At 61.0% G+C, this 22,899-nt stretch overlaps 3 non-coding genes across 3 annotated transcripts; all 3 read right to left on the reverse strand.

Annotated features, from left to right (window-relative positions):
* Nucleotides 1–747: 747 nt before the first annotated feature.
* LOC131866047 (5S ribosomal RNA) lies at nt 748–866 on the reverse strand. Its single transcript, XR_009364680.1, has one exon. It is a non-coding gene; the product is annotated as a 5S ribosomal RNA (ribosomal RNA).
* Nucleotides 867–8,670: 7,804 nt separating this feature from the next.
* Nucleotides 8,671–8,789, reverse strand: LOC131866067 (5S ribosomal RNA). The gene has a single exon (XR_009364699.1). It is a non-coding gene; the product is annotated as a 5S ribosomal RNA (ribosomal RNA).
* Nucleotides 8,790–16,592: 7,803 nt separating this feature from the next.
* LOC131866078 (5S ribosomal RNA) lies at nt 16,593–16,711 on the reverse strand. The gene has a single exon (XR_009364710.1). It is a non-coding gene; the product is annotated as a 5S ribosomal RNA (ribosomal RNA).
* Between the last annotated feature and the right edge of the window lie 6,188 nt (nt 16,712–22,899).

Raw genomic sequence — 22,899 nt, forward strand, 5'->3', positions numbered from 1 at the left:
CCGGGTGCGCACCTTGGTGGGCGCCATGGTGCACTCCGAGGTGCCCAAGATTGGTGCGCACCAAGGAGCGCTCCGAAGTGCGCTCCAAGGTGCGCGCGAAGTCGAAAGTTGGGTTAATTGTCCGGTTTGCCTCGGGTGCGCACCTTGCGTGCACCTTCGCCAGGGTGGGCGCCTTGGTGCGCACACCTTGGCTGGGCTGCGCACACCTTGGCACCCGCGTTTCCTTCATTTTAAATTTTTTTTTTTTACAATCTCTCAAGTGGGAAATTCTATAATCTCAACTTTTTTTGCCTTTTCAGGAAACTTTTGAATGGAGCGCATCATTGGTGCGCTCCGAAGTGTGCTCCAAAGCTCTCTCCAGCTGCGTGCACCTGCCCCGGCCGCGCACCCGGCCCCGCCCAGCTTCGCTCACCTGTCCCGGGCGTCTGGTGCGGAACCTTAGAGTAAGAAACATCACCGTGCACCTTGGCCAACGTGCGCGACTCGACCGAGCGCGCACTGGCCGAGGTGCACACCGATTTCACCTGGGTGCGCGCGCAGCACCTCGGGCGCACCGGGGTGCGCGCACAACGCCCGGGTTGCACCGTGGCCTGTGTGCTCGGGGCGCCTCGGGTGCGCGCTCGGTGTCGCCCCCGCGCGCGCGGTAGTGCGGGCAGCGCACCCCGGCCCGGCCCGGCCCCGACGAGAACGCAAACGGGCAAAAGGTTTATTCAAATAGCATTGCGACGCCCGGCGAAAAACTAAAAAAGGGTGCAACACCGGGACTTCCCGGGAGGTCACCCATCCCAGTACTACTCCGGCCCAAGCGCGCTTAACTGCGGAGTTCTGATGGGATCCGGTGCACTAACGCTGGTATGATCGCACCCGTTATGAGCTTGTCGCAGTGTGTACTTAGCAAACCGCGACCCACGTGCGAATCCACCCCGGCCACCCACCCCCGTCGAGGTGCACACCCTCCCTCGCGAAGTGCGCCCCGTTCGCCAAGTGTGAGCCCTGCCCGGGTGCGCGCACCTTGCTAGGGCGTCGGGTGTGCACCCGGCCCGGCCTACGTGCGTGCACCTGGAGGGGGCGTCGTGTGCGTGCAGTGTCCCGTCTGCAACGCGGTGCCCACACACCACCTCGGGCGCAACGACCTGCGCTCACATGTGGGCCGAGTGCACCTTGGTGCATGTTCGGGGCGCCTCGGGTGCACGCTCGATCTTGCCCCGGTGCACCAAGGCGCTCGGTTTGCCCCGGGTGCGCACTTGGTGCAAGGTGGGCACCCAAAATAGGGATCAAGCACCAAAACACAAGTTTCGGGATGCAAAATGGGACCCAAGGACCACAAATGCGTTCCAAGACCCATGATGGGTCCACGAGAACAAAAATGTGTTCCGAGACTTAATAAACAAATATTGGGTTTTAGGAGAAGAAACATGCTCTGATGCCCAAAACGAGAATCGACCCCGAAAAGGCCACAGGCCAAAAGTGGGATGCGAGACAAAAAAAAATGGGACCCGAGGACCAAAATTGGGTTCCCAGGTCGAAGACAGGGCAACCGGACAAGAAACGACCTCTAAGGCTCGAAATGAGTCCCGACGACTAAAACTTGACAAGAAGCACCCATCAGGCACCCAACTCGACACCCATGGGATGCCGACCCACCCGGGCTTCCACCTAGCACACCTTGGCACCCACCCACCCTCGCACCCAACCTCGCACCCAACTTAGCACCTTTGAACCCACATTGGCACTCACCCTGACCCTGGCACCTTGGAACCCACATTGGCACTCACCTTGACCCTGGCACCCACCTTTGCACTCACCTTGGGACCCACCCTGGCTCCCACCTCGGCACCCACCCAGACACCCACCTTGGTTCCTTGGCACCCACCTTGGATCCTTGGCACCCACCCCGACACCCACCTTGGCACGCAACTTGGCTACTTGCCACCCACCTTGGCTCCTTGACGCCCACCCCGACAACCACCCCGTGACCTACCCTGGCTAGGGTTGGTGCACACCCACCCTGGTGCCCACCTTGGCACCCACCCTATGACCCACCTTGGCACGCACCTTAGTACCCACCCCGTTACCCACCCTAGGACCCACCCCGTGACCCACCTTGGCCAGGGTGGGTGCCTTGGTGCGCACAACTTGCCTGGGCTGCACACCAGGGCGGGCTCAAGATGGCACCCGCGTTCCGTTTTTTTCACTATCTTTCAAAACGGAAATTTTAAAATCTCATTTTTTTCTTTTTTTTGCCTTTTCTGGAAATTAGTGAAGGCAGCGCATCAAAGGTGCGCAATGCTGGTGCGAACCCGGGAGCGCTCCGATGTGTGCTCCAAGGTGCGGCGTGCACGAAGTCCGAGCCCGGTTTGCCCCGGGTGCGCACCTCGCGTGCACCTTCGCCGGGGTGAGCACCTTGGCTGGGTTGCGCGCCCTGGTGCGTACCAAGGAGCGCTCTGAAGTGTGCTCCAAGGTGCGGCGTGCACGAAGTCGGAGCCCGGTTTGCCCCGGGTGTGCACCTCGGGTGCGCACCTCGCGTGCACCTTCGCTGCGGTGGGCACCTTGGCTGGGTTGCGCGCCTTGGTGGGCACCATGCAGTGCACGAAGTCGGAGCCCGGTTTGCCCCGGGCGCGCACCTCCGCCAGGGTGGGCACCTTGGTGCGCACAACTTGCCTGGGCTGCGCATCAGGAAGGGCTCAAGATGGCACCCGCGTTCCATTTTTTTCACTATCTTTCAGAACGGAAATTTTAAAATATCGTTTTTTTTTGCCTTTTCTGGAAATTAGTGAAGGCAGCGCATCAAAGGTGCGCAACGCTGGTGCGAACCTGGGAGCGCTCCGATGTGTGCTCCAAGGTGCGGCGTGCACGAAGTCGGAGCCCGGTTTGCCTCGGGTGCGCCCTGGTGGGCACCATGGTGCGCACCAAGGAGCGCTCCGAAGTGTGCTCCAAGGTGCGGCCTGCACGAAGTCGGAGCCCGGTTTGCCCCGGGTGTGCACCTCGGGTGGGCACCTTGGTGCGCATGCCTTGCCTGGGCTGCGCACCAGGGCGGGCTCAAGATGGCACCCGCGTTCCTTTTTTTTCACTATCTTTCAAAACGGAAATTTTAAAATCTCATTTTTTTTTGCCTTTTTCTGGAAATTAGTGAAGGCAGCGCATCAAAGGTGCGCACCTCGCTGCCCACCACGGTGCGCAACGCCGGTGGGCACCCGGGAGTGCTTCGAAGTGTGCTCCAAGGTGCTGCGTGCACGTTGTCGGAGCCCGGTTTGCCCCGGGTGCGCACCTCGCGTGCACCTTCGTCGGGGTGGGCACCTTGGCTTGGTTTGCCCCGGCTGCGCTCCGAAGCGGGGTTATTGGAGCGCCGCCTCTTTTTTTGTCGGAGCGTTTGGTGGGGTTTCTCGCATTGGCTCTTCCGAGGCCCGGTTGCCACCCTGGCGCGCACGAAGTCGGAAGTAGGGTTAATTGCCCGGGTGCGCACCTTTGCCAGGGTGGCACCTTACCTGGGCTGCGCACCAGGGCGGGCTCAAGATGGCACGCGCGTTCCGTTTTTTTCACTATCTTTCAAAACGGAAATTTTAAAATCTCCTTTTTTTTTTGCCTTTTCTGGAAATTAGTGAAGGCAGCGCATCAAAGGTGCGCACCTCGCTGCCCACCTTGGTGTGCTCTGAGGTGCGCACCCGGGAGCGCTACGAAGTGTGCTCCAAGGTGCGGCGTGCACGTTGTCGGAGCCCGGTTTGCCCCGGGTGCGCACCTCGCCTGCACCTTGGCCGGGGTGGGCACCTTGGCTGGGTTTGCCCAGGGTGCGCTCCGAAGCGGGGTTACTGGAGCGCCCCCTCTTTTTTTGTCAGAGAGTTTGGTGGGGTTTCTCGCATTGGCTCTTCCCAGGCCCGGTTGTTGGGTGCGCTCCCACCCTGGCGCGCGCGAAGTTGGAAGTTGGGTTAATTGCCCGGGCGCGCACCTTCGCCAGGGTGGGCACCTTGGTGCGCAAACCTTGGCTGGGCTGCGCACCAGGGCGGGCTCAAGATGGCACCAGCATTCCCTTTTTCTCACTATCTTTCAAAACGGAAATTTTAAAATCTCGTTTTTTTTTTGCCTTTTATGGAAATTAGTGAAGGCATCGCATCAAAGGTGCGCACCTCGCTGCCCACCTTGGTGTGCTCCGAGGTGCCCACCACGGTGCGCAACGCCGGTGCGAACCCGGGAGCGCCCCGATGTGTGCTCCAAGGTGCGGCGTGCACGAAGTCGGACCCCGGTTTGCCCCGGGTGCGCACCTCGCGTGCACCTTGGTGCGCACACCTTGGCTGGGTTGCGCGACCTGGTGGGCACCATGGTGCGCACCAAGGAGCGCTCCGAAGTGTGCTCCAAGGTGCGGCGTGCACGAAGTCGGAGCCCGGTTTGCCCCGGGTGCGCACCTTCGCCGCGGTGGGCACCATGGCGTGCACGAAGTCGGAGCCCGGTTTGCCCCGGGTGCGCACCTCGCGTGCACCTTCGCCGGGGTGGGCACCTCGGCTGGGTTGCGCGCCCTGGTGCGCACCAAGGAGCGCTCTGAAGTGTGCTCCAAGGTGCGGCGTGCACGAAGTCGGAGCCCGGTTTGCCCCGGGTGTGCACCTCGCGTGCACCTTCGCTGCGGTGGGCACCTTGGCTGGGTTGCGCGCCTTGGTGGGCACCATGCAGTGCACGAAGTCGGAGCCCGGTTTGCCCCGGGCGCGCACCTCCGCCAGGGTGGGCACCTTGGTGCGCACAACTTGCCTGGGCTGCGCACCAGGAAGGGCTCAAGATGGCACCCGCGTTCCGTTTTTTTCACTATCTTTCAGAACGGAAATTTTAAAATATCGTTTTTTTTTGCCTTTTCTGGAAATTAGTGAAGGCAGCGCATCAAAGGTGCGCAACGCTGGTGCGAACCTGGGAGCGCTCCGATGTGTGCTCCAAGGTGCGGCGTGCACGAAGTCGGACCCCGGTTTGCCCCGGGTGCGCACCTCGCGTGCACCTTGGTGCGCACACCTTGGCTGGGTTGCGCGCCCTGGTGGGCACCATGGTGCGCACCAAGGAGCGCTCCGAAGTGTGCTCCAAGGTGCGGCGTGCACGAAGTCGGAGCCCGGTTTGCCCCGGGTGCGCACCTCGCGTGCACCTTCGCCGCGGTGGGCACCATGGCGTGCACGAAGTCGGAGCCCGGTTTGCCCCGGGTGCGCACCTCGCGTGCACCTTCGCCGGGGTGGGCACCTTAGTGTGCAGACCTTGGCTGGGTTGCGCGCCCTGGTGGGCACCATGGTGCGCACCAAGGAGCGCTCCGAAGTGTGCTCCAAGGTGCGGCCTGCACGAAGTCGGAGCCCGGTTTGCCCCGGGTGTGCACCTCGGGTGGGCACCTTGGTGCGCATGCCTTGCCTGGGCTGCGCACCAGGGCGGGCTCAAGATGGCACCCGCGTTCCTTTTTTTTCACTATCTTTCAAAACGGAAATTTTAAAATCTCATTTTTTTTTGCCTTTTTCTGGAAATTAGTGAAGGCAGCGCATCAAAGGTGCGCACCTCGCTGCCCACCACGGTGCGCAACGCCGGTGGGCACCCGGGAGTGCTTCGAAGTGTGCTCCAAGGTGCTGCGTGCACGTTGTCGGAGCCCGGTTTGCCCCGGGTGCGCACCTCGCGTGCACCTTCGTCGGGGTGGGCACCTTGGCTGGGTTTGCCCCGGCTGCGCTCCGAAGCGGGGTTATTGGAGCGCCGCCTCTTTTTTTGTCGGAGCGTTTGGTGGGGTTTCTCGCATTGGCTCTTCCGAGGCCCGGTTGCCACCCTGGCGCGCACGAAGTCGGAAGTAGGGTTAATTGCCCGGGTGCGCACCTTTGCCAGGGTGGGCACCTTACCTGGGCTGCGCACCAGGGCGGGCTCAAGATGGCACGCGCGTTCCGTTTTTTTCACTATCTTTCAAAACGGAAATTTTAAAATCTCCTTTTTTTTTTGCCTTTTCTGGAAATTAGTGAAGGCAGCGCATCAAAGGTGCGCACCTCGCTGCCCACCTTGGTGTGCTCTGAGGTGCGCACCCGGGAGCGCTACGAAGTGTGCTCCAAGGTGCGGCGTGCACGTTGTCGGAGCCCGGTTTGCCCCGGGTGCGCACCTCGCCTGCACCTTGGCCGGGGTGGGCACCTTGGCTGGGTTTGCCCAGGGTGCGCTCCGAAGCGGGGTTACTGGAGCGCCCCCTCTTTTTTTGTCAGAGCGTTTGGTGGGGTTTCTCGCATTGGCTCTTCCCAGGCCCGGTTGTTGGGTGCGCTCCCACCCTGGCGCGCGCGAAGTTGGAAGTTGGGTTAATTGCCCGGGCGCGCACCTTCGCCAGGGTGGGCACCTTGGTGCGCACACCTTGGCTGGGCTGCGCACCAGGGCGGGCTCAAGATGGCACCAGCATTCCCTTTTTCTCACTATCTTTCAAAACGGAAATTTTAAAATCTCGTTTTTTTTTTGCCTTTTATGGAAATTAGTGAAGGCATCGCATCAAAGGTGCGCACCTCGCTGCCCACCTTGGTGTGCTCCGAGGTGCCCACCACGGTGCGCAACGCCGGTGCGAACCCGGGAGCGCCCCGATGTGTGCTCCAAGGTGCGGCGTGCACGAAGTCGGACCCCGGTTTGCCCCGGGTGCGCACCTCGCGTGCACCTTGGTGCGCACACCTTGGCTGGGTTGCGCGGCCTGGTGGGCACCATGGTGCGCACCAAGGAGCGCTCCGAAGTGTGCTCCAAGGTGCGGCGTGCACGAAGTCGGAGCCCGGTTTGCCCCGGGTACGCACCTCGCGTGCACCTTCGCCGGGGTGGGCACCTCGGCTGGGTTGCGCGCCCTGGTGCGCACCAAGGAGCGCTCCGAAGTGTGCTCCAAGGTGCGGCGTGCACGAAGTCGGAGCCCGGTTTGCCCCGGGTGCGCACCTTCGCCGCGGTGCGCACCATGGCGTGCACGAAGTCGGAGCCCGGTTTGCCCCGGGTGCGCACCTCGCGTGCACCTTCGGCGGGGTTGCGCGCCCTGGTGGGCACCATGGTGCGCACCAAGGAGCGCTCCGAAGTGTGCTCCAAGGTGCGGCGTGCACGAAGTCGGAGCCCGGTTTGCCCCGGGTGCGCACCTCGCGTGCACCTTCGGCGGGGTTGCGCGCCCTGGTGGGCACCATGGTGCGCACCAAGGAGCGCTCCGAAGTGTGCTCCAAGGTGCGGCGTGCACAAAGTCGGAGCCCGGTTTGCCCCGGGTGCGCACCTCGCGTGCACCTTCGCCGCGGTGGGCACCATGGCGTGCACGAAGTCGGAGCCCGGTTTGCCCCGGGTGCGCACCTCGCGTGCACCTTCGCCGGGGTGGGCACCTCGGCTGGGTTGCGCGCCCTGGTGCGCACCAAGGAGCGCTCCGAAGTGTGCTCCAAGGTGCGGCGTGCACGAAGTCGGAGCCCGGTTTGCCCCGGGTGCGCACCTCGCGTGCACCTTCGCCAGGGTGGGCACCTCGGTGCGCACACCTTCTCAATGTTTTCTTGCCTTTTCTGGAAATTGGTGAAGGCAGCGCATCAAAGGTGCGCACCTCGGTGTGCTCCGAGGTGCGAACCCGAGAGCGCTCCGAGGTGCCCACGAAGTCGAAAGTCGGGTTAATTGCATTGTTTTCCCCGGGTGCGCTCCGAGGTGCGCAACATCGGCGCGCACCAAGGAGGGCTCCGAAGTGTGCTCCAAGGTGCGCACGATGGCGTGCACCTCTGGTGCGCACGATTCGGAGCTCGGTTTGACCGGGGTGCGCACACCTTGGCTGGGTTGCGCACCTTTTGTGCGCTCCAAGGTGCGCACGAAGTCGGAGCTCGGTTTGCCCCGGGTGCGCACCTTCGCCAGGGTGCGCACCTTGATGCGCACGCCTTGGCTGGGCTGCGCACCTTGGTGGGCGCCATGGTGCGCACCTTTCGTGCGCTCCAAGGTGCGCACGAAGTCGGAGCTCGGTTTGCCCCGGGTGCGCACCTTGGTGGGCGCCATGGTGCACTCCGAGGTGCCCAAGATTGGTGCGCACCAAGGAGCGCTCCGAAGTGCGCTCCAAGGTGCGCGCGAAGTCGAAAGTTGGGTTAATTGTCCGGTTTGCCTCGGGTGCGCACCTTGCGTGCACCTTCGCCAGGGTGGGCGCCTTGGTGCGCACACCTTGGCTGGGCTGCGCACACCTTGGCACCCGCGTTTCCTTCATTTTAAATTTTTTTTTTTTACAATCTCTCAAGTGGGAAATTCTATAATCTCAACTTTTTTTGCCTTTTCAGGAAACTTTTGAATGGAGCGCATCATTGGTGCGCTCCGAAGTGTGCTCCAAAGCTCTCTCCAGCTGCGTGCACCTGCCCCGGCCGCGCACCCGGCCCCGCCCAGCTTCGCTCACCTGTCCCGGGCGTCTGGTGCGGAACCTTAGAGTAAGAAACATCACCGTGCACCTTGGCCAACGTGCGCGACTCGACCGAGCGCGCACTGGCCGAGGTGCACACCGATTTCACCTGGGTGCGCGCGCAGCACCTCGGGCGCACCGGGGTGCGCGCACAACGCCCGGGTTGCACCGTGGCCTGTGTGCTCGGGGCGCCTCGGGTGCGCGCTCGGTGTCGCCCCCGCGCGCGCGGTAGTGCGGGCAGCGCACCCCGGCCCGGCCCGGCCCCGACGAGAACGCAAACGGGCAAAAGGTTTATTCAAATAGCATTGCGACGCCCGGCGAAAAACTAAAAAAGGGTGCAACACCGGGACTTCCCGGGAGGTCACCCATCCCAGTACTACTCCGGCCCAAGCGCGCTTAACTGCGGAGTTCTGATGGGATCCGGTGCACTAACGCTGGTATGATCGCACCCGTTATGAGCTTGTCGCAGTGTGTACTTAGCAAACCGCGACCCACGTGCGAATCCACCCCGGCCACCCACCCCCGTCGAGGTGCACACCCTCCCTCGCGAAGTGCGCCCCGTTCGCCAAGTGTGAGCCCTGCCCGGGTGCGCGCACCTTGCTAGGGCGTCGGGTGTGCACCCGGCCCGGCCTACGTGCGTGCACCTGGAGGGGGCGTCGTGTGCGTGCAGTGTCCCGTCTGCAACGCGGTGCCCACACACCACCTCGGGCGCAACGACCTGCGCTCACATGTGGGCCGAGTGCACCTTGGTGCATGTTCGGGGCGCCTCGGGTGCACGCTCGATCTTGCCTCGGTGCACCAAGGCGCTCGGTTTGCCCCGGGTGCGCACTTGGTGCAAGGTGGGCACCCAAAATAGGGATCAAGCACCAAAACACAAGTTTCGGGATGCAAAATGGGACCCAAGGACCACAAATGCGTTCCAAGACCCATGATGGGTCCACGAGAACAAAAATGTGTTCCGAGACTTAATAAACAAATATTGGGTTTTAGGAGAAGAAACATGCTCTGATGCCCAAAACGAGAATCGACCCCGAAAAGGCCACAGGCCAAAAGTGGGATGCGAGACAAAAAAAAATGGGACCCGAGGACCAAAATTGGGTTCCCAGGTCGAAGACAGGGCAACCGGACAAGAAACGACCTCTAAGGCTCGAAATGAGTCCCGACGACTAAAACTTGACAAGAAGCACCCATCAGGCACCCAACTCGACACCCATGGGATGCCGACCCACCCGGGCTTCCACCTAGCACACCTTGGCACCCACCCACCCTCGCACCCAACCTCGCACCCAACTTAGCACCTTTGAACCCACATTGGCACTCACCCTGACCCTGGCACCTTGGAACCCACATTGGCACTCACCTTGACCCTGGCACCCACCTTTGCACTCACCTTGGGACCCACCCTGGCTCCCACCTCGGCACCCACCCAGACACCCACCTTGGTTCCTTGGCACCCACCTTGGATCCTTGGCACCCACCCCGACACCCACCTTGGCACGCAACTTGGCTACTTGCCACCCACCTTGGCTCCTTGACGCCCACCCCGACAACCACCCCGTGACCTACCCTGGCTAGGGTTGGTGCACACCCACCCTGGTGCCCACCTTGGCACCCACCCTATGACCCACCTTGGCACGCACCTTAGTACCCACCCCGTTACCCACCCTAGGACCCACCCCGTGACCCACCTTGGCCAGGGTGGGTGCCTTGGTGCGCACAACTTGCCTGGGCTGCACACCAGGGCGGGCTCAAGATGGCACCCGCGTTCCGTTTTTTTCACTATCTTTCAAAACGGAAATTTTAAAATCTCATTTTTTTCTTTTTTTTGCCTTTTCTGGAAATTAGTGAAGGCAGCGCATCAAAGGTGCGCAATGCTGGTGCGAACCCGGGAGCGCTCCGATGTGTGCTCCAAGGTGCGGCGTGCACGAAGTCCGAGCCCGGTTTGCCCCGGGTGCGCACCTCGCGTGCACCTTCGCCGGGGTGAGCACCTTGGCTGGGTTGCGCGCCCTGGTGCGTACCAAGGAGCGCTCTGAAGTGTGCTCCAAGGTGCGGCGTGCACGAAGTCGGAGCCCGGTTTGCCCCGGGTGTGCACCTCGGGTGCGCACCTCGCGTGCACCTTCGCTGCGGTGGGCACCTTGGCTGGGTTGCGCGCCTTGGTGGGCACCATGCAGTGCACGAAGTCGGAGCCCGGTTTGCCCCGGGCGCGCACCTCCGCCAGGGTGGGCACCTTGGTGCGCACAACTTGCCTGGGCTGCGCATCAGGAAGGGCTCAAGATGGCACCCGCGTTCCGTTTTTTTCACTATCTTTCAGAACGGAAATTTTAAAATATCGTTTTTTTTTGCCTTTTCTGGAAATTAGTGAAGGCAGCGCATCAAAGGTGCGCAACGCTGGTGCGAACCTGGGAGCGCTCCGATGTGTGCTCCAAGGTGCGGCGTGCACGAAGTCGGAGCCCGGTTTGCCTCGGGTGCGCCCTGGTGGGCACCATGGTGCGCACCAAGGAGCGCTCCGAAGTGTGCTCCAAGGTGCGGCCTGCACGAAGTCGGAGCCCGGTTTGCCCCGGGTGTGCACCTCGGGTGGGCACCTTGGTGCGCATGCCTTGCCTGGGCTGCGCACCAGGGCGGGCTCAAGATGGCACCCGCGTTCCTTTTTTTTCACTATCTTTCAAAACGGAAATTTTAAAATCTCATTTTTTTTTGCCTTTTTCTGGAAATTAGTGAAGGCAGCGCATCAAAGGTGCGCACCTCGCTGCCCACCACGGTGCGCAACGCCGGTGGGCACCCGGGAGTGCTTCGAAGTGTGCTCCAAGGTGCTGCGTGCACGTTGTCGGAGCCCGGTTTGCCCCGGGTGCGCACCTCGCGTGCACCTTCGTCGGGGTGGGCACCTTGGCTTGGTTTGCCCCGGCTGCGCTCCGAAGCGGGGTTATTGGAGCGCCGCCTCTTTTTTTGTCGGAGCGTTTGGTGGGGTTTCTCGCATTGGCTCTTCCGAGGCCCGGTTGCCACCCTGGCGCGCACGAAGTCGGAAGTAGGGTTAATTGCCCGGGTGCGCACCTTTGCCAGGGTGGCACCTTACCTGGGCTGCGCACCAGGGCGGGCTCAAGATGGCACGCGCGTTCCGTTTTTTTCACTATCTTTCAAAACGGAAATTTTAAAATCTCCTTTTTTTTTTGCCTTTTCTGGAAATTAGTGAAGGCAGCGCATCAAAGGTGCGCACCTCGCTGCCCACCTTGGTGTGCTCTGAGGTGCGCACCCGGGAGCGCTACGAAGTGTGCTCCAAGGTGCGGCGTGCACGTTGTCGGAGCCCGGTTTGCCCCGGGTGCGCACCTCGCCTGCACCTTGGCCGGGGTGGGCACCTTGGCTGGGTTTGCCCAGGGTGCGCTCCGAAGCGGGGTTACTGGAGCGCCCCCTCTTTTTTTGTCAGAGAGTTTGGTGGGGTTTCTCGCATTGGCTCTTCCCAGGCCCGGTTGTTGGGTGCGCTCCCACCCTGGCGCGCGCGAAGTTGGAAGTTGGGTTAATTGCCCGGGCGCGCACCTTCGCCAGGGTGGGCACCTTGGTGCGCAAACCTTGGCTGGGCTGCGCACCAGGGCGGGCTCAAGATGGCACCAGCATTCCCTTTTTCTCACTATCTTTCAAAACGGAAATTTTAAAATCTCATTTTTTTTTTGCCTTTTATGGAAATTAGTGAAGGCATCGCATCAAAGGTGCGCACCTCGCTGCCCACCTTGGTGTGCTCCGAGGTGCCCACCACGGTGCGCAACGCCGGTGCGAACCCGGGAGCGCCCCGATGTGTGCTCCAAGGTGCGGCGTGCACGAAGTCGGACCCCGGTTTGCCCCGGGTGCGCACCTCGCGTGCACCTTGGTGCGCACACCTTGGCTGGGTTGCGCGGCCTGGTGGGCACCATGGTGCGCACCAAGGAGCGCTCCGAAGTGTGCTCCAAGGTGCGGCGTGCACGAAGTCGGAGCCCGGTTTGCCCCGGGTGCGCACCTTCGCCGCGGTGGGCACCATGGCGTGCACGAAGTCGGAGCCCGGTTTGCCCCGGGTGCGCACCTCGCGTGCACCTTCGCCGGGGTGGGCACCTCGGCTGGGTTGCGCGCCCTGGTGCGCACCAAGGAGCGCTCTGAAGTGTGCTCCAAGGTGCGGCGTGCACGAAGTCGGAGCCCGGTTTGCCCCGGGTGTGCACCTCGCGTGCACCTTCGCTGCGGTGGGCACCTTGGCTGGGTTGCGCGCCTTGGTGGGCACCATGCAGTGCACGAAGTCGGAGCCCGGTTTGCCCCGGGCGCGCACCTCCGCCAGGGTGGGCACCTTGGTGCGCACAACTTGCCTGGGCTGCGCACCAGGAAGGGCTCAAGATGGCACCCGCGTTCCGTTTTTTTCACTATCTTTCAGAACGGAAATTTTAAAATATCGTTTTTTTTTGCCTTTTCTGGAAATTAGTGAAGGCAGCGCATCAAAGGTGCGCAACGCTGGTGCGAACCTGGGAGCGCTCCGATGTGTGCTCCAAGGTGCGGCGTGCACGAAGTCGGACCCCGGTTTGCCCCGGGTGCGCACCTCGCGTGCACCTTGGTGCGCACACCTTGGCTGGGTTGCGCGCCCTGGTGGGCACCATGGTGCGCACCAAGGAGCGCTCCGAAGTGTGCTCCAAGGTGCGGCGTGCACGAAGTCGGAGCCCGGTTTGCCCCGGGTGCGCACCTCGCGTGCACCTTCGCCGCGGTGGGCACCATGGCGTGCACGAAGTCGGAGCCCGGTTTGCCCCGGGTGCGCACCTCGCGTGCACCTTCGCCGGGGTGGGCACCTTAGTGTGCAGACCTTGGCTGGGTTGCGCGCCCTGGTGGGCACCATGGTGCGCACCAAGGAGCGCTCCGAAGTGTGCTCCAAGGTGCGGCCTGCACGAAGTCGGAGCCCGGTTTGCCCCGGGTGTGCACCTCGGGTGGGCACCTTGGTGCGCATGCCTTGCCTGGGCTGCGCACCAGGGCGGGCTCAAGATGGCACCCGCGTTCCTTTTTTTTCACTATCTTTCAAAACGGAAATTTTAAAATCTCATTTTTTTTTGCCTTTTTCTGGAAATTAGTGAAGGCAGCGCATCAAAGGTGCGCACCTCGCTGCCCACCACGGTGCGCAACGCCGGTGGGCACCCGGGAGTGCTTCGAAGTGTGCTCCAAGGTGCTGCGTGCACGTTGTCGGAGCCCGGTTTGCCCCGGGTGCGCACCTCGCGTGCACCTTCGTCGGGGTGGGCACCTTGGCTGGGTTTGCCCCGGCTGCGCTCCGAAGCGGGGTTATTGGAGCGCCGCCTCTTTTTTTGTCGGAGCGTTTGGTGGGGTTTCTCGCATTGGCTCTTCCGAGGCCCGGTTGCCACCCTGGCGCGCACGAAGTCGGAAGTAGGGTTAATTGCCCGGGTGCGCACCTTTGCCAGGGTGGGCACCTTACCTGGGCTGCGCACCAGGGCGGGCTCAAGATGGCACGCGCGTTCCGTTTTTTTCACTATCTTTCAAAACGGAAATTTTAAAATCTCCTTTTTTTTTGCCTTTTCTGGAAATTAGTGAAGGCAGCGCATCAAAGGTGCGCACCTCGCTGCCCACCTTGGTGTGCTCTGAGGTGCGCACCCGGGAGCGCTACGAAGTGTGCTCCAAGGTGCGGCGTGCACGTTGTCGGAGCCCGGTTTGCCCCGGGTGCGCACCTCGCCTGCACCTTGGCCGGGGTGGGCACCTTGGCTGGGTTTGCCCAGGGTGCGCTCCGAAGCGGGGTTACTGGAGCGCCCCCTCTTTTTTTGTCAGAGCGTTTGGTGGGGTTTCTCGCATTGGCTCTTCCCAGGCCCGGTTGTTGGGTGCGCTCCCACCCTGGCGCGCGCGAAGTTGGAAGTTGGGTTAATTGCCCGGGCGCGCACCTTCGCCAGGGTGGGCACCTTGGTGCGCACACCTTGGCTGGGCTGCGCACCAGGGCGGGCTCAAGATGGCACCAGCATTCCCTTTTTCTCACTATCTTTCAAAACGGAAATTTTAAAATCTCGTTTTTTTTTTGCCTTTTATGGAAATTAGTGAAGGCATCGCATCAAAGGTGCGCACCTCGCTGCCCACCTTGGTGTGCTCCGAGGTGCCCACCACGGTGCGCAACGCCGGTGCGAACCCGGGAGCGCCCCGATGTGTGCTCCAAGGTGCGGCGTGCACGAAGTCGGACCCCGGTTTGCCCCGGGTGCGCACCTCGCGTGCACCTTGGTGCGCACACCTTGGCTGGGTTGCGCGGCCTGGTGGGCACCATGGTGCGCACCAAGGAGCGCTCCGAAGTGTGCTCCAAGGTGCGGCGTGCACGAAGTCGGAGCCCGGTTTGCCCCGGGTACGCACCTCGCGTGCACCTTCGCCGGGGTGGGCACCTCGGCTGGGTTGCGCGCCCTGGTGCGCACCAAGGAGCGCTCCGAAGTGTGCTCCAAGGTGCGGCGTGCACGAAGTCGGAGCCCGGTTTGCCCCGGGTGCGCACCTTCGCCGCGGTGCGCACCATGGCGTGCACGAAGTCGGAGCCCGGTTTGCCCCGGGTGCGCACCTCGCGTGCACCTTCGGCGGGGTTGCGCGCCCTGGTGGGCACCATGGTGCGCACCAAGGAGCGCTCCGAAGTGTGCTCCAAGGTGCGGCGTGCACGAAGTCGGAGCCCGGTTTGCCCCGGGTGCGCACCTCGCGTGCACCTTCGGCGGGGTTGCGCGCCCTGGTGGGCACCATGGTGCGCACCAAGGAGCGCTCCGAAGTGTGCTCCAAGGTGCGGCGTGCACGAAGTCGGAGCCCGGTTTGCCCCGGGTGCGCACCTCGCGTGCACCTTCGCCGCGGTGGGCACCATGGCGTGCACGAAGTCGGAGCCCGGTTTGCCCCGGGTGCGCACCTCGCGTGCACCTTCGCCGGGGTGGGCACCTCGGCTGGGTTGCGCGCCCTGGTGCGCACCAAGGAGCGCTCCGAAGTGTGCTCCAAGGTGCGGCGTGCACGAAGTCGGAGCCCGGTTTGCCCCGGGTGCGCACCTCGCGTGCACCTTCGCCAGGGTGGGCACCTCGGTGCGCACACCTTCTCAATGTTTTCTTGCCTTTTCTGGAAATTGGTGAAGGCAGCGCATCAAAGGTGCGCACCTCGGTGTGCTCCGAGGTGCGAACCCGAGAGCGCTCCGAGGTGCCCACGAAGTCGAAAGTCGGGTTAATTGCATTGTTTTCCCCGGGTGCGCTCCGAGGTGCGCAACATCGGCGCGCACCAAGGAGGGCTCCGAAGTGTGCTCCAAGGTGCGCACGATGGCGTGCACCTCTGGTGCGCACGATTCGGAGCTCGGTTTGACCGGGGTGCGCACACCTTGGCTGGGTTGCGCACCTTTTGTGCGCTCCAAGGTGCGCACGAAGTCGGAGCTCGGTTTGCCCCGGGTGCGCACCTTCGCCAGGGTGCGCACCTTGATGCGCACGCCTTGGCTGGGCTGCGCACCTTGGTGGGCGCCATGGTGCGCACCTTTCGTGCGCTCCAAGGTGCGCACGAAGTCGGAGCTCGGTTTGCCCCGGGTGCGCACCTTGGTGGGCGCCATGGTGCACTCCGAGGTGCCCAAGATTGGTGCGCACCAAGGAGCGCTCCGAAGTGCGCTCCAAGGTGCGCGCGAAGTCGAAAGTTGGGTTAATTGTCCGGTTTGCCTCGGGTGCGCACCTTGCGTGCACCTTCGCCAGGGTGGGCGCCTTGGTGCGCACACCTTGGCTGGGCTGCGCACACCTTGGCACCCGCGTTTCCTTCATTTTAAATTTTTTTTTTTTACAATCTCTCAAGTGGGAAATTCTATAATCTCAACTTTTTTTGCCTTTTCAGGAAACTTTTGAATGGAGCGCATCATTGGTGCGCTCCGAAGTGTGCTCCAAAGCTCTCTCCAGCTGCGTGCACCTGCCCCGGCCGCGCACCCGGCCCCGCCCAGCTTCGCTCACCTGTCCCGGGCGTCTGGTGCGGAACCTTAGAGTAAGAAACATCACCGTGCACCTTGGCCAACGTGCGCGACTCGACCGAGCGCGCACTGGCCGAGGTGCACACCGATTTCACCTGGGTGCGCGCGCAGCACCTCGGGCGCACCGGGGTGCGCGCACAACGCCCGGGTTGCACCGTGGCCTGTGTGCTCGGGGCGCCTCGGGTGCGCGCTCGGTGTCGCCCCCGCGCGCGCGGTAGTGCGGGCAGCGCACCCCGGCCCGGCCCGGCCCCGACGAGAACGCAAACGGGCAAAAGGTTTATTCAAATAGCATTGCGACGCCCGGCGAAAAACTAAAAAAGGGTGCAACACCGGGACTTCCCGGGAGGTCACCCATCCCAGTACTACTCCGGCCCAAGCGCGCTTAACTGCGGAGTTCTGATGGGATCCGGTGCACTAACGCTGGTATGATCGCACCCGTTATGAGCTTGTCGCAGTGTGTACTTAGCAAACCGCGACCCACGTGCGAATCCACCCCGGCCACCCACCCCCGTCGAGGTGCACACCCTCCCTCGCGAAGTGCGCCCCGTTCGCCAAGTGTGAGCCCTGCCCGGGTGCGCGCACCTTGCTAGGGCGTCGGGTGTGCACCCGGCCCGGCCTACGTGCGTGCACCTGGAGGGGGCGTCGTGTGCGTGCAGTGTCCCGTCTGCAACGCGGTGCCCACACACCACCTCGGGCGCAACGACCTGCGCTCACATGTGGGCCGAGTGCACCTTGGTGCATGTTCGGGGCGCCTCGGGTGCACGCTCGATCTTGCCCCGGTGCACCAAGGCGCTCGGTTTGCCCCGGGTGCGCACTTGGTGCAAGGTGGGCACCCAAAATAGGGATCAAGCACCAAAACACAAGTTTCGGGATGCAAAATGGGACCCAAGGACCACAAATGCGTTCCAAGACCCATGATGGGTCCACGAGAACAAAAATGTGTTCCGAGACTTAATAAACAAATATTGGGTTTTAGGAGAAGAAACATGCTCTGATGCCCAAAACGAGAATCGACCCCGAAAAGGCCACAGGCCAAAAGTGGGATGCGAGACAAAAAAAAATGGGACCCGAGGACCAAAATTGGGTTCCCAGGTCGAAGACAGGGCAACCGGACAAGAAACGACCTCTAAGGCTCGAAATGAGTCCCGACGACTAAAACTTGACAAGAAGCACCCATCAGGCACCCAACTCGACACCCATGGGATGCCGACCCACCCGGGCTTCCACCTAGCACACCTTGGCACCCACCCACCCTCGCACCCAACCTCGCACCCAACTTAGCACCTTTGAACCCACATTGGCACTCACCCTGACCCTGGCACCTTGGAACCCACATTGGCACTCACCTTGACCCTGGCACCCACCTTTGCACTCACCTTGGGACCCACCCTGGCTCCCACCTCGGCACCCACCCAGACACCCACCTTGGTTCCTTGGCACCCACCTTGGATCCTTGGCACCCACCCCGACACCCACCTTGGCACGCAACTTGGCTACTTGCCACCCACCTTGGCTCCTTGACGCCCACCCCGACAACCACCCCGTGACCTACCCTGGCTAGGGTTGGTGCACACCCACCCTGGTGCCCACCTTGGCACCCACCCTATGACCCACCTTGGCACGCACCTTAGTACCCACCCCGTTACCCACCCTAGGACCCACCCCGTGACCCACCTTGGCCAGGGTGGGTGCACCCACCCTGGTGCCCACCTTGGCACCCACCCATCCTAGCACCCAGCCTGTGACCGGGCTTGGAACCCAACCTTGCACCCGCACCCGTCTTGGCCAGTGTGGGTGCGCACCCATCCTGGCACCCACGTTGTGACACACCCTTTAACCCACGCACCCTAGCACCCACGTTGGCACCCACCTTGGAACCCAACCTAGCAACTTGGCACCCACCCCGTGACCCACCTTGGCATCCACCATAGCAGTCGCCGACTTGGCACCCACCTCGGCACCCACCTTGACACTTGTGGACCCACCTTGCCACTCACCCTAGCATCGACCCATCCTAGCACCCACCCTGGCACCTTTGCACCCTAGCACTCACCCATCCTAGCACCTAACCTGTGACCCACCTTGACACTCACCCTCGCACCCACCTTGGAACCCAACCTAGCACCCACCCACCCTGACACCAACCCTAGCACCTACCCACCCTTGCACCCACCCTGTGACCCATCTTGGCACCCACCCATCCTACCACTCAACCTATCACCCACCTTCTCACCCACCTTGGCATCCACCTTAGCACCCACCCACACTGGCACCTTGGCACCCACCTCGGGCAAGGTGGGTGCACACCCACCCTGGCACCCAATTTAGAACCCACCGAGCATGTTACCCACCTTGGCACCCACATTGCAGCCCACCCTAGTACCCACCCTATGACCCACATTGGCATCCACACCCTAGCACCCAGGCACCTCGACACCCGCCTTGACACCCACCCTAGCACTGAACCTGTGACCCACCTTGGAACTCACCCTAGAACCCACCCACCCTGTGAACCACCTTGGCATCCACCTTAGCACCCACCCACCTTGGCACCCACTCTAGCACTCACCCATCCTAACACCCAACTTGTTACCCACCTTGGCACCCGCCCTCGCGTCCACCTTGAAACCCACCCTAGCACCCACCCACGCAGGAGCCCACCTTGGCACCCAACCTAACACCCACGCATCCTGGCACCCAACTTGTGACCCACCTTGGAACCCACCCTAGTACCCACCTTTGAACCCACTATATCACCAACCCACCTTGGCACCCACCCTATGACCCTCTTTGGAATCCACCCTAGCACGCACCCACCCTGGCACCCACCATGGAGCGCACCCTAGCACCCACCCACCTCGGCACGCACCTCAACACCCACCTTGGTGTGCGCACTGCGCCAACCTCTCAAAGACCCTATGTGGTGCGCTCCAAAGTGTACACCTTTGGTGCGCTCCAAGGTGCGCACCTTTGGTGCACACCGAGGTGCACACCAAAGTGTGCACCGAGGTGAGCACCAAAGTGCACTCCAGGGTGCACACCAAGGCGTGCACCTTTGGTGCGGTCAATGCAAACGAATTCGGAAGTTGGGGTCGATGTCCTAATCGCTGCTGCAGACTACACGTATGAGAATCGGACAAATAGCTTTATATAGGGGAGGTGTTGCGTTTGATGGGTCGACTCCCCTGGTTGTGTGCACTGCACCAACTTCAAAGACCCTGTCTTGTTTAAGAAGTCAAAAGTTGGGGTGGATGTCCTAATCATTGCTGCAGTCTACGCATGTATGAGAATCAGACAAATAGCTTATATAGGGGAGGTGTTGCATTCGGTGGGTTGACTCCCCTGGTTGTGCGCACTGCGCCAACCTCAAAGACCCCGCATAGCAGAAGAAGTCGGAAGTCGGATTTTGGTGAGCACCAAGGCGTGCACCTTTGGTGCGGTCAACGCAGACGAATTCAGAAGTTGGGGTGGATGTCCTAATCGTTGTTGCAGGCTACACATGTATGAGAATCAGACAAATAGCTTATATAGGGGAGGTGTTGGGTTTGATGGGTCAACTCCCTTGGTTGTGCGCATTACGCCAACCTCAAAGACCTTGTTTTCGTTAAGAAGTCAAAAGTTGGGGTCAATGTCCTAATGGCTCCTGCAGGCTACACATGTATGAGAATCGGACAAATAGCTTATATAGGGGAGGTGTTGGGTTTGATGGGTCGACTCCCCTGGTTGTGCGCATTACGTCAACCTCAAAGACCTTGTTTTCGTTAAGAAGTCAAAAGTTGGGGTCGATGTCCTAATTGCTCCTGTAGACTACACATGTATGAGAATCAGACAAATAGCTTATATAGGGGAGGTGTTGGGTTTGATGGGTTGACTCCCCTAGTTGTTCGCATTACACCAACCTCAAAGACCTTGTTTTCGTTTAGAAGCCGAAAGTTGGGGTCGATGTCCTAATTGCTCCTGCAGGCTACGCATGTATGAGAATCAGACAAATAGCTTATATAGGGGAGGTGTTGGGTTTGATGGGTCGACTCCCCTGGTTGTGCGCATTGCGCCAACCTCAAAGACCCTGCATTGCGGATGAAGTCGAAAGTCAGAGTTTGGTGTGCTACAAGGTGTGGTCGAAGGTGCTCACCTAGGTGTGCACCTTTGGAGCACAGGAAAAGTGCCCTCCAAAAGTGCGCACCTTTGGAGTGCACAAAAGTGCCCTCCAAAAGTGCGCACCTTTGGAGCGCAGAAAAGTGCCCTCCAAAAAGTGCCCTCCAAAAGTGCGCACCTTTGGAGCGCAGAAAAGTGCCCTCCAAAAGTGCGCACCTTTGGAGCGCAGAAAAGTGCCCTCCAAAAAGTGCCCTCCAAAAGTGCGCACCTTTGGAGCGCAGAAAAGTGCCCTCCAAAAGTGCGCACCTTTGGAGCGCAGAAAAGTGCCCTCCAAAAAGTGCCCTCCAAAAGTGCGCACCTTTGGAGCGCAGAAAAGTGCCCTCCAAAAAGTGCCCTCCAAAAGTGCGCACCTTTGGAGCGCAGAAAAGTGCCCTCCAAAAAGTGCCCTCCAAAAGTGCGCACCTTTGGAGCGCAGAAAAGTGCCCTCCAAAAAGTGCCCTCCAAAAGTGCGCACCTTTGGAGCGCAGAAAAGTGCCCTCCAAAAAGTGCCCTCCAAAAGTGCGCACCTTTGGAGCGCAGAAAAGTGCCCTCCAAAAGTGCGCACCTTTGGAGCGCACAAAAGTGCCCTCCAAAAGTGCGCACTTTTGGTGCGCACCAAGGCGCTGGTTCGGTCGTTGCAGGCGAGTTCGGAAGTTGGGGTCGATGTCCTGAGCGGAGGTGCAAACTACACAGGTGTCGGAATCGGACAAATAGCTTATATAGGGGAGGTGTATGCTTCGATGGGTCGACTCCCCAGGTTGAGCGCACCGCGCCAACCTCAAAGACCCTACGGTATGGATGAAGTCGGAAGTTGGGTCCGATGACCAATTCGATTAGTAGGTATGCTCATGAGGTCGGAATTTGGGTCCGATGACCTGCCATGTGCAGGAAGGCGAATGTTGACACTGTGCGTTGCAAGGTGCACACCAAGGCGCTGGTGCGGTCTTTTTAGTCGAGTTCGGAAGTTGGGGTCGATGTCCTGATCGGAGGTGCAAGCTACACAGGTGTGGGAATCGGACAAATAGCTTATATAGGGGAGGTGTATGCTTCGTTGGGTCGACTCCCCGGGTTGAGCGCACCGCGCCAACCTCAAAGACCCTACGGTATGGATGAAGTCGGAAGTTGGGTCCGATGACCGATTCGATATGTAGGCATACTCGCGAGGTCGGAATTTGGGTCCGATGACCTGCCACGTGCAGGAAGGCGAATGTTGGCACTGTGCGTTGCAAGGTGCGCACCAAGGCGCTGGTTCGGTCGTTGGAGGCGAGTTCGGAAGTTGGGGTCGATGTCTTGATCGGAGGTGCAAACTACACAGGTGTGGGAATCGGACAAATAGCTTATATAGGGGAGGTGTATGCTTCGTTGGGTCGACTCCCCGGGTTGAGCGCACCGCGCCAACCTCAAAGACCCTACGGTATGGATGAAGTCGGAAGTTGGGTCCGATGACCGATTCGATATGTAGGCATACTCGCGAGGTCGGAATTTGGGTCCGATGACCTGCCATGTGCAGGAAGGCGAATGTTGGGACTGTGCGTCGCAAGGTGCGCACCAAGGCGCTGGTGCCGTCGTTGCAGTCGAGTTCGGAAGTTGGGGTCGATGTCCTGGTCAGAGGTGCAAACTACACAGGTGTGGGAATCGGACAAATAGCTTATATAGGGGAGGTGTATGCTTCGATGGGTCGACTCCCTGGGTTGAGCGCACCGCGCCAACCTCAAAGACCCTACAGTATGGATGAAGTCGGAAGTTGGGTCCGATGACCGATTCGATACGTAGGCATATTGGCGAGGTCTGAATTTGTGTCCGATGACCTGCCATGCGCAGGAAGGCGGAATTTGGGTCCGATGACCGAGTTGATGGCGTGCCATGCGCAGAAAGGCGGAATTTGGGTCCGATGACCGAGTTGATGTTGATGGCCCGCCATGCACAGGAAGGCGGAATTTGGGTCCGATGACCGATTTGAAGGCGTGCCATACGCAAAAAGGCGGAGTTTGGGTCCGATGACCGAGTTGATATTGATGGCCCGCCATGCGCAGGAAGGCGGAATTTGGGTCCGATGACCTGACATACGCATGGAGTCCGACTCGGGGGCCGATGTTCGATTCGATGACTTGCATTGTGGGTAAAGTCGGAAGTTGTGGTCTTTGACCCGATTCGATGACCAGACTTCGGCTGCTTGAGAATCGGACAAATAACTTATATAGGGGAGGTAGTGTTCTCGAGCATCCTCCCCCCGTGCCCGTTTATGTCGATTGATGCTGGTGCTCGACTGGTTGGAGCGCTCGGATGCAAAAATCTTGCACCAGGATTTATCGATTGTGATGGACACGGCAAGTCTCCTGATTGCTATGCAGGAGCTCATCGTGAATCTCTATGCGGCCTTGGTATGGACTCGACCTGCGGAATGGTTCGGCAATGGTAGTCGCTCCAACACGTCCTTGCAATGGCCACAGAGGTGATTCGACTAGAGCTCCAGTCTAGCTTTTGGGTTGCT

Source organism: Cryptomeria japonica, unplaced genomic scaffold (assembly GCF_030272615.1).
Source record: "Cryptomeria japonica unplaced genomic scaffold, Sugi_1.0 HiC_scaffold_129, whole genome shotgun sequence".
NCBI classification, from domain to species: domain Eukaryota; kingdom Viridiplantae; phylum Streptophyta; class Pinopsida; order Cupressales; family Cupressaceae; genus Cryptomeria; species Cryptomeria japonica.